Source organism: Haliotis rubra, unplaced genomic scaffold, assembly GCF_003918875.1.
Source record: "Haliotis rubra isolate DU_JTF1 unplaced genomic scaffold, ASM391887v1 Scf138, whole genome shotgun sequence".
In the NCBI taxonomy this organism is placed as follows: domain Eukaryota; kingdom Metazoa; phylum Mollusca; class Gastropoda; order Lepetellida; family Haliotidae; genus Haliotis; species Haliotis rubra.
The window spans coordinates 1,964,708-1,975,524 of NW_025765314.1; the positions used below are offsets into that span (position 1 = coordinate 1,964,708).

Here is a 10,817-nt window from a genome sequence, read left to right on the forward strand (position 1 = left end):
GTAGATAAATATTCATTGCTGTAAAGGTTGTAAGGCTAAACACACACACACACACACACACACACCACCACCACCACGACCACACACACACACCATCACCACCACGACCACGACACACACAGACACACACCACCACCACACCCACACACACACCACCACACACACCACCACCACCACACACACACACACACACGCACACGCACACACGCACACACACGCACACGCACACACAAACGTACATATTATAGTAAAGATGTCGTCGAGTCCCGTACAGATAGACATGTACCAGTTTTGGGGATTTGGGCCACGACTCTCGCCCGACTCTCTAACCCACTGGACACCTCTGCAATCGCTCCCACAGGTCCCAAGAGACTTCCTCCTGTGGGTGTCACGGTAACACCGATCTGGTGATTCAGAGCGGGTGGTATAGGTTCGATTACCTATCTGTTTGAAGGACATAGACTTCACCATTTATAACTAGCTTGTCTCTGGAAAGTTGGGCAGTCTTATTATTCATACGCACTATAATCTTACAAAAATGTTATCTTTCTAACTCTCCCTATTAGCAAATCATGTCCTTTAATTTCTTATCCTCATAGGACAGGAACTTAACAATTGTGGACTTCCTTCACTTCTCAAACGAAGAGTTTGTTCAGTGTCGTCCATACCGAGGTGAAAATCCTTCACAAGCTTCTCAGTCTCCGCCCGAGACAACCCTGATGTACTGGAATCTAACAACAAGAGGGAGGTACTGAAGATCTAACAACAACCCTGAGGTACTGGAATGTAACTGCAAGCTTGGGGTACTGAAAATCTAAAAACAAGCCTGAGCTACTGGAATCACACAATAAGCCTGAGGTACTGGAGTCGAGCAACAAGATGAAGGTACTAAAGATCTAGCAACAATCCTGAGCTAATGGAATAAAAGAAACAAGACAGAGGTACTCTAATCAAACAACAAGCCTGAGGCACTGGAATCAAACAACAAGCCTGAGGTACTGGAATCAAACAATAAGCCTGATGTAATGACGATCTAACAACAAGCCTGAGGTACTGGAATAAAAGAAACAAGACAGAGGTACTGGAATCAAACAACAAGCCTGAGGCACTGGAATCAAACAATAAGCCTAATGTAATGAAGATCTAACAACAAGCCTGAGGTACTGGAATAAAAGAAACAAGACAGAGGTACTAGAATAAAACAACAAGCCTGAGGTACTGGAATCAAAACAAGCCTGAGGTACTGGAATCAAAACAAGCCTGATGTACTGGAATCAAACAACAAGCCTGAGGTACTGGAATCAAACAATAAGCCTGATGTACTAAAGATCTAACAACAAGCCTGAGGTACTGGCATTAAACACCATGCCCGAGGTACTCGCATCTAACACCATGCCTGAGGTACTGGCATCTAACACCATGCCTGAGGTACTGGCATCTAACATCATGCCTGAGGCACTGGCATCTAAAACCATGCTTGGGGTACTGGCATCTAACGCCATGCCCGAGATACTGGCATCTAACAACAAGCCTGAGGTACTGGAATCAAGCAATAAGCCTGAGGTACTGACGATCTAACAATAAGCCTGAGGTACTGGCATCTAACACCATGCCCGAGGTACTGGCATCTAACAACAAGCCTGAGGTACTGGAATCAAACAACAAGCCTGAGGTACTGGAATCAAACAATAAGCCTGAGGTACTGGCATCTAACACCATGCCCGAGGCACTGGCATCTAACAACAAGCCTGAGGTACTGGCATCTAACAACAAGCCTGAGGTACTGGAATCAAACAACAAGCCTGAGGTACTGAAGTTCTAACGAGAGTGGAGCACTATTTGTCGAATGGAGAGCCTGGGTATTAAAAATCTAACGATTAAAGATGCGGTACTACAAGTGTAGTGGTAGATAGTGGTGATTTCATTCTGTCCTGGACTAAAATCGGGATCATTTTGGATTGTGACAAACAGAAAGCGCTAACCAGTTTTTGTAAATTCCTCATGTGACACTGCACGGACCTCTGTAACATCACTTTCCGATGGCTAGATATGTCTTTGATACTGACTCCCTTGGCGCATGTGGAATTCCTCGGATTCATCTGTAAACTCCCGCTGTGTAAGTGTTTATGTTTGGTCAATAGCTTGGTGTATTCAATTTGTTTTGGGCTCTTTATGAAAAATGCATAAAACACACAAAAATATCTTGAACATGTTAAATTTATTCTTCTTGAAATGGTTTGATGCTGATAAACTGGAAGCCTTGCCTCTCCGATGACGTGATCTGAAAACAAAAATGTCATTCAATACAGACTTAAAATATCGCACAGAATACACAATACTGGTTCTTAGATAATCAATACGAGTTCTTAGATAATCAAGACTGAATATTCTCTGTCGAGTGAGTGAATGGCTGAGTGTGTGAGTGAATGAAACCGTGACCTTTCCGCACAACACTAGTTATCAAGACTAAAAACAACGGAGTACGCATTAAATGGAACTATCTCACGATTAAGAAAGGTTTTGATGCATTTAGGGCGTGTGAACTATATACCTTCGTCCTGACAACTCGACTACCAGCATGGATGTGAACATAACATTTGTCTGAAAAGGACTGAATCAGGGTCCCAAGAGCAGCCCGTGGTTACCGTGCACGCTCTGCGACGGTTCTGGGTCATATACCCACTGCAGGTTGCTGAGCACTGGGACACTCCAACCCATATGGTCAACTCGCCAACATCTAAAGCAAAACATGTAATTTATATGTACATATATTATTGAATGTCATCTCTATATTCATACTCTCAAATTCAACCCAAAAGAAATTGAAAACATCTTCTGATGCTGTTCTTTGTACATCGGCATCACTTGTTTTGTTCTCGGCAATGACATCTGGAATCTAAATATGCTCCAACTGCATTTCGCAATTATTGTTTTAACTCATGTTTTTAATAATATCTTATTATTATTCATATTTATAACGATATCAGTATATTTAGTATGTCACAAAACTAGTAACGACGGGGAGACCTTTAAGAGTATTCAACAAGCAAGTTAGTGCTCAGTTCTTTCCACTTTACTATTAACATGTTTGAGATGTTGAAATTCTCGATGGTCGATACGCTTATGGTTAGGACATCGTATGGTTAGGACTCTGTTCTGATAATACCCTGGAGCCCTTTGCCAGCATATTTTACGGTTTGGTCAACATTTCCGTGTCCGTGGTACTGACATCAATTTCTCTCTGGGCAAAAGAAGCGTTTAATAGGATAACTATACACATGGAAAAACGTATCACAACACCTATTATTTTAACCGCCATATAGCCATTTATATTCATATTATCATAATGTTTGTTTTATTACTTTGACACTGAGGGCATTCCATTAATATTAGACATGCACGTATTACAAGCAAAGGCGAGCCTCATGTGCAGGTACACGCCATTAAGCAAATATCGGTTTCAATAAACTGTTCTTACTGATCGATGACTTGTAATATCAATTGATTTCGTTGTTGATAAGCAAATATGGGGGCCTCCCTCAACTGACACTTGCTCAAAGATAGCAGGTTATTGGTATGCGGAACGCTGGCATGAAACTGAAGGCTCTTGCAACAGATGTTGGTCGAAACCATCAGCCAAACTAATGACGTTAATGGCCATCCAAGTTCAGATCGACCACAAGTGACAACTCCAAGGACTTATACAACCCTCTTCAGAATCACAAACCTTCATCTGTTCATGTCAGTTGGCTTTTAAAACAGAGTGGCTCTCGTGATTGTCGCTTAAACATTTGTCCAACAGAAATCGCCTAAAATCTGCCGGGTATAGAGTCAGACTCCCGTTGTTATCCCCTGAGAACAAGCTCCCCTGAAGTCAAGCTCGACGTCACTGGAATTTGACGTCATAGGAAAAGTTATGTGCATGACTGATGACCGAGCTCGTGTTTTTCCGCCCGAAAGACTGCATATGCACAGCGGAATGTCTTGGGGCAAGTGCTTGGGTTCATTGACGGTTCCGGGGTAAATCTAACCTGACTGTAAACTTGACCTTGTGACGATCAAAATCATCGTGATGATCAGAATCTTAATGGATAATGGTACACCACTGGCATCCTAGACGTTAATGCTAGGCCACAACGCGTCGTTGGTGATTGTTTCGTCAAGATGTGGTAGTTATTCGAAAGTTAGATGATTTCCTACAAAATGAGCTATAAATGGTCACAATCGGATCATTATTTCAAAGCTATACGCCACGACTCACCGAAACAGCTACCTCCACAATTCCAAGCCCAAATCATGGATCAGCGACAGCCGAAACTCACCATTTAAATTCGTTTATTAATTCCAGCCACGCTGACAGCACCTATGTAGGACAAGATTCGATCGGGCAGCCACATTCCCTACAAAACATTTTACCTGGTGAAATCTAACATTGATTGAGGAGAGGGTGGTTTCGTCGTTACATCCCTTTCCTTTATATATAGTACTAGGGTAGGGTCTATACACCTATATGTCTTTCTGACGCCCCATAGCTAGAATCTAGAAAATTGTTAACGCTCATACTTCGACCATGGTTATCGGCATTACGAAATGAGTCGTGTTTGTGCCATGGTTGCTTCTACGAATAAACCACAGTTCTTCGTTATTTTCGCGTTATATTTACCATGTAATTTTCCTTGAGGGTCATTTTATCCTGACAGTAAATTACATTGAGGTTTCGATAAGTTTGTTTGCAAAGATTGATGGTAATATATTTTACTATGAAAAATATGTGGTGTTGGGGCACCTTTTCCAAGTGTAAATTGTTTGTGCCGTGTAATTCGAATCAGAATATAAGCATATAAGGTTGCAAAATGAGTTACATGTAAGAGTTCTTCTTATTGTAACATAATGGAGATATAATGCCCGGAGAGTTATTGTTTCAGGCAGGCTAATTTGGTTCATGAGGAAGAAACTGATTGAGTGTCGCCAATCTGATTTCAGATAACCTACATCGTTTGACTTTGACAGGCAGTGATGGATGATAAAAAATCCTGAATCTTACCTTTCATCACACACGCATCCCAGGATGCTGCAGGCTACCTGTCTCTGCTCCTCTAGTGGGCCGTCACAGTCACTGGTCGCACAGTCCAGCAGCTCTCTGGTTCGCTTCTCGACCCCTCACGCCCTCTCACACGTCACCGAGCAGCTCCCAGGTTCCCAACACCCCAGGGGCCGTAGCAGCAGTCTGACAGGAGATAGAAGGGGATGACATAAAGCAGGTAGCATGGTCTGAATACACACATGTTGCACTCAAGGGAGGCCATAAGGTTTGGGCTTATCACGAGAGAGGAATACTAGTACTCGTACGCTTTGATGTTCCCCTGCCGACAAGGTAAACCGGAAACACAGAGGCAAATTAAACGTTCACCCGAAACGCGTTATGCGAAAACAAATCTTTGTTTCCATATTGCAGTGTGTGATCCGGAGCGACTCGTGTGTCAAGGTCAATGTGAATACAAATTAAGGGAGCACTTGTTGCTGTAAGGAGAGATCGGCATGTCATGACGGCAGGATGCATTTGGTTCTGTTTGTAAGGCGCTGAAATGTGAACACACACCCAGTAACTGGACCAAACAGTACGAAGACCAATTCGGTATTCTTGACAAGACTAGGGGAAACTCGGATTGTAACTTAAAATTTGCTAAACAATAAACGCATTTGGAAACACATTACAGCCTTTAGTGAAGAATGAAACATGACGTGTCACATGAAGAATGACAGCCAAATGTCTTTCAGGTAATTAGGAGTAAAGTAGGAAACGTAGACTGACGCTTAGAATCTGAATATATATATTTTTTGATAGTAACAACTAAATCCATTTAAATTAAAGAGGAGCCCCAGTGAGTTGGGAGATTCCCGAACCTGGGGAAATCTAGACTTGCTTCATTTAGAGCTTTAGCATTGCAGGGTGGGCTAGGCTGTAAGGAAAGTAATGTGGTTCAGGGACAGTGAGACAGATTACAGGAAATGTAACAGTTAAGGGTTTTGATCGGTAGTGCGTAATACACACACGATTTCTAAAGCATTTTTTCTCTCGATGGGGCATACTGGCGTAAGAGTCTCCAATAATGATTTGAGGCTCCACTCTCCTGCAGCGCCTCGCCGTGTTCAACATGCGTGATTGCCGGCCTGACGCTGTCTCACACGTCTCCCCTATCGTGTCAAGAACGAGTTCAGCTGGAGGAAAGGTCTGGGATCATTAATGGCAATATAATTCTGATGTTGAGCTTCTGGAAATGAGCATAGACCTACATCGTTCAACCCGGGCGGTGTGGCCCTTGAAGACAAAACGTCGAACCACACACCTCGCAAACGTGACAGCAAAAGGTGTCAGTATGTTGTTGTGTCCAGTGGCTCTTATATGGAGATGTCACCCATAACCTATCCACCGCTAAATCTGTCTCTTCTTTAGTCTCAGGTGACAATTGGATTGATCGCTCACTTCAGACGCCTCCAGACACAAAGTGAAAGGGAAAGGTTCGATGTCATCCACGTTTACCACGGCAACGTGACAATTTGTGAGGGGCGTCGCGAGCACACGGTCGTCGAGCATAGGGATGAATTGTAATACAATTCTTGTGCTTCGTACTTCAATAGCCTGGTGGTTATTTGCAGCGGTTTGATGCGTTTTATGAGCATCGATTTCGTAGAGTCTTTGCTACAACATTGTTCATCTTCTGAATAATCTAGTCTGGACCAGACAATCCAGTGATCAACAGCATGAACATCGATCTACGCATTTGGTATACCGCATGACATGTGTCAACCGGTCAGTCAGCCTGACCCGGAATCTCGATCCCGTCCGCTAGTCGCCCCTCTACCACAAGCATGGGTTACTGAAGACCAATCCTAACCCGATCTTCAATGGTTTAATTCCATTTGGGTATAAATATACTGAGTCAAAAAGAAACTTCACATTCTTTCTTCAGGGCACTATAAAAGAACAAGAGATTGTAAGATGGTTAAATTGTTATTATTTCATTGCTGAGATCTGTGTGATGTACTCGATACACTGACAGTGACATAATCAGTTCCATTAGGCTACACCGCCGTTCCAAAACATGGGTATACAGAATGTCAAGTCACAAGAATAAAAGTGCGAAATTTCTCAGTTCAATATCGTATGGCCGCCCCGCGGTATTCACCACTGCCAAACACCGTCCCTCATCGACTGCCTGATGCTTGTGAACATCGCGGGTTTGGGATTCTGCGCCATTGCTCTTGCAAGGCAGCCAAGTTCCTGTAAATTCTGAGATTGGTTCCTAAGATCACTCTAAGCCTTCCCAAGTGCATCCCAAAAGTGCTCTCTATTGGATTAAGGTCAGGGGAACCTCGATGGCCAGTCCATGACGTTGATTCCAGCGTTTTGAAGGAAATTTCGTGTCAACAGCCAGATATGGCGGTCGAGCATTATCATGTTGAACTGTAGGCCTGGGCCATGAGCCGCCATGAAAGGAACGTAGTTCAGGGTGAGCACCTGGTCAGCGTAAGCAGCAGCTGTGAGGTTTCCACGGATGACCAGAAGTCGGAACGGTTGTTCCCACAGAAAGCACCCCACACCATGCAACTTCCGCCTCGAATCTGTCGACTTCCTTTACACAACATTGGGCATACCGCTCAACGACGCCGTCGCCCAGGCTCTATGCCTACCGTCCCGCTGGGTAAACCTGGATTCATCGCTAAAGACCTACTCGATTCCAGTCTCTCTGGGTCCATCGAGGTGACGGTGGGCCCACAGCAGACGTTGACATACATGATGAAACGGCGTCAATATTGGCCCAACGATATGGACGTTGAGAATGGAGATTGGCAGCCCGCGAACCGATTTTTCGAATGGTCTGTGAGGACAGGCGACCTCTAAACATCTCAGCCCTGGTTCGTGTAGCCGGGTAGAAATCTGTCACGTAGGTGACGAGGGACGATTTGACGGTCTTCTGCTTGTGACGTCACACGTGGACGACCCGACCTTGGGGCGATCAGAAGTGGTGCCAGCTTGTTGTAGACGACCTTTCAAGTCATACACAGTATGGACGGCTTTCGCATCCCATTGTTCTTTTAATGTCAATAACTGATCTTCCTGCTTCCAACATGCCAACGGCGTTCACGCTGCACATTTGACAATTGTGGCATTTCTGGGTACCGTTAGAACTGTGGTTTAAAAGTGTTTTTCAATTCTTGAGGCCAATGCAAACACGTACATATGAAGAAAACTTCGATGCGAAGATCATGTGATCGACTGCACGCAAGTAAAACCTGATTTGGCACTAATATCATTTGCAATGCATCGAATGGATGGGTTTGAGTGGGTTTTGCTAACGTTTTTCTAGAAATCGAAAGATAGGGATCCCATTTCGGATACATAGCTGTATCATCAGAAACAATTATTCATTATTTTCAAATTACATTTTTGTGAAGTTACTTTTTGACTCAGTATATCTTCCGTGACTTATTACGTCAATTTGTAAGTCGACTCCGTAATAATGTCATAAATATTGTATTTGTAATTCTGCCCTTATGTTGTCATTGTGGATGCAAGACACAAAATTCTCTTACTCTGCACCAATAATTTATTCTGGTATACGTTCAATGTTCAATTTCGACTTCTTTCTTTGGCTTGGTGAGGTTCAGAAAAACTACAAAGCAGAAATACAGACTTGCTAAGTAAATTATTCCTAACAGTCAAACCATGACAAGTCTAAGTAAATTACTTCAAATTAACAGTTACAAGATAAATGAATAATATGTACAATTAACAAAACCTTCAAATAATATTACCTTATTGTGCCTTGAAATATATTACAATAGCAAACAATGCTACCTACATTTGTGTTCATGCCAACCAAAACAGCTGAATGTCTCCAACATGGAGGCAGTGACAAGCCATGTGCTCTGATGAGGCAGCAACACTCACAATCAGGGAAGTAATCTGTTATGACAATCATGATAATACTTTTTGGAAAACTAATAACAGTTATAGCTAAGCTAGACTTTCTGAACCTCATCTTGAACTAAATTTTACAATGAAAATTACTACACTATTTTAGAACTTTTGTACTTTGCAACATAAAATATATAACCTTTGACAAACAAATATCTTTAGTGCATGAAATTATAAACTAATTGAGTGAACATTTTTTCTGCATCAACACACTCGGCCTTCTAAAACAACATTGTTTAACAAACTTCTCACAATGCAGAAACAATCTAAAATAACATACAGCTCATAACTATGGCTACATATTCATACCACACAATGTCAATTTTCACAAAATTTCACACATCAGCATATTTTTCACTCTGCCTTTGGAAGTATGAGTACTAGTTTGTGTACAGGTTCATGAAGTTCTGTACTTTGAGTTTTCAGTATCACACTTCCTCACAAAGCCCCGTTTGTCAGGCTTCAACTCTGATCACTCGTCCCATGGGCCAGCATGATCTGTGTGCATTTTCATCTTTGATGAGTACAATGTCATCTATTTCAATGTTGCGTTTTGGTGTACTCCATTTTTGTCTCTCTGTAGGAATACAGGTATTCTTTCCTCCACCTTGTCCAAAATATACATTTTAGATACTGAATCCTTCTCCATCTCCGACGCATGCACATCATCATGTTGAAATTTACCTTGTGGAGCGAAGCGAAACGTTGGATTTTATCATGAGCAAATGGTTTGGCTGTTAGGGGGTTCAGGTCAGTGCGCCACTGGAAACTGTGGTGAGTGGACGGAGTTGACGATGGCTTCTACTTCGCATAGCAGGGTACGGTATGCTTCGTCATCCAAACGGTCCCCTTGAACTCATACAGCATGGGAGATAGAATCTTCGCATTACAGAACCTATCATATGCGCTCCCCATACCCCGCCCCATGTGACTGGCTGATGGCGGGTTAAACTTCCAGTCGATGTTGGCTTGCAGTAAGTGAGAGTGGATGCTGTTTTGATCAAGTTCTGCTAGTGCTTCTTTCAATTCTCTGGCAGCTCCAATGAAGTTGGTGCCATTGTCACACCATATTTCTTTGACAGGTCCACGTCGTGCTATAAAGCGACGCAAGGCATGTATGAATGAGTCTGTGTCCAAAGAGTTGGCTGTTTCGATGTGTATGGATCTACTCGCTAAACATGTGAACAGTGCTCCATAGCGTTTCATCTGTTTCCTACCTTCTTTGATGGTATGGGGCCAAAGAAATCTACACCTGAGTATGTAAATGGCGAAGCTGGATTCACTCTGCTGAATGGTAGGTCGGACATCTTCTGTTCACATGGAGGCATTTTCAGTCTTCGACAGGTGGTGACACAATGGGACAGTATGTTTCTCACGGTTGCGTTCGCTCTGATGACCCAATACTTTTCGTAGCTTGAAAGTACATGATTTCGGGTCCCACATGGCCAAGCTTCTTGTGTATGTCTTGTATGATCAGGCTTGTGACATGATGTTTGCTGGGTAGAAGAATCTGGTGCTTCATTTCATCTGGGATCTGAGACTTGGCTGAGTCTGCCACCCACTTTGAGAATTCCATTGTTGATGAATGGATCCAGCTTTGTAGACCGAGCTGTGCTTCTGGTACTCGGCCCTCGTTCAACTGATGGGTACATGGATTTCCCTCGTCGAAACTCTTGACTGCACAAACTTCATGATGATATTCTCTCTGCACATCTAAGTTTCTCAACTGTGAAAAGCGGTTTATTGTTATATACCCCGATTCAACTTTTACCTTTTCTTTTCCTGATACGAGCTTGATGTTGTTGATGAGTTGGAGATATGACTACTCTAACGATAA

At 42.9% G+C, this 10,817-nt stretch overlaps 1 long non-coding RNA gene across 1 annotated transcript; it reads right to left on the reverse strand.

The window, feature by feature from the left end:
- Positions 1-2,197: 2,197 nt before the first annotated feature.
- On the reverse strand, positions 2,198-2,632 carry LOC124268427. The gene is made up of 2 exons (XR_006896279.1): positions 2,552-2,632; positions 2,198-2,281 (listed from the first exon to the last, which is right to left on the reverse strand). It is a non-coding gene; the product is annotated as an uncharacterized LOC124268427 (long non-coding RNA).
- Between the last annotated feature and the right edge of the window lie 8,185 nt (positions 2,633-10,817).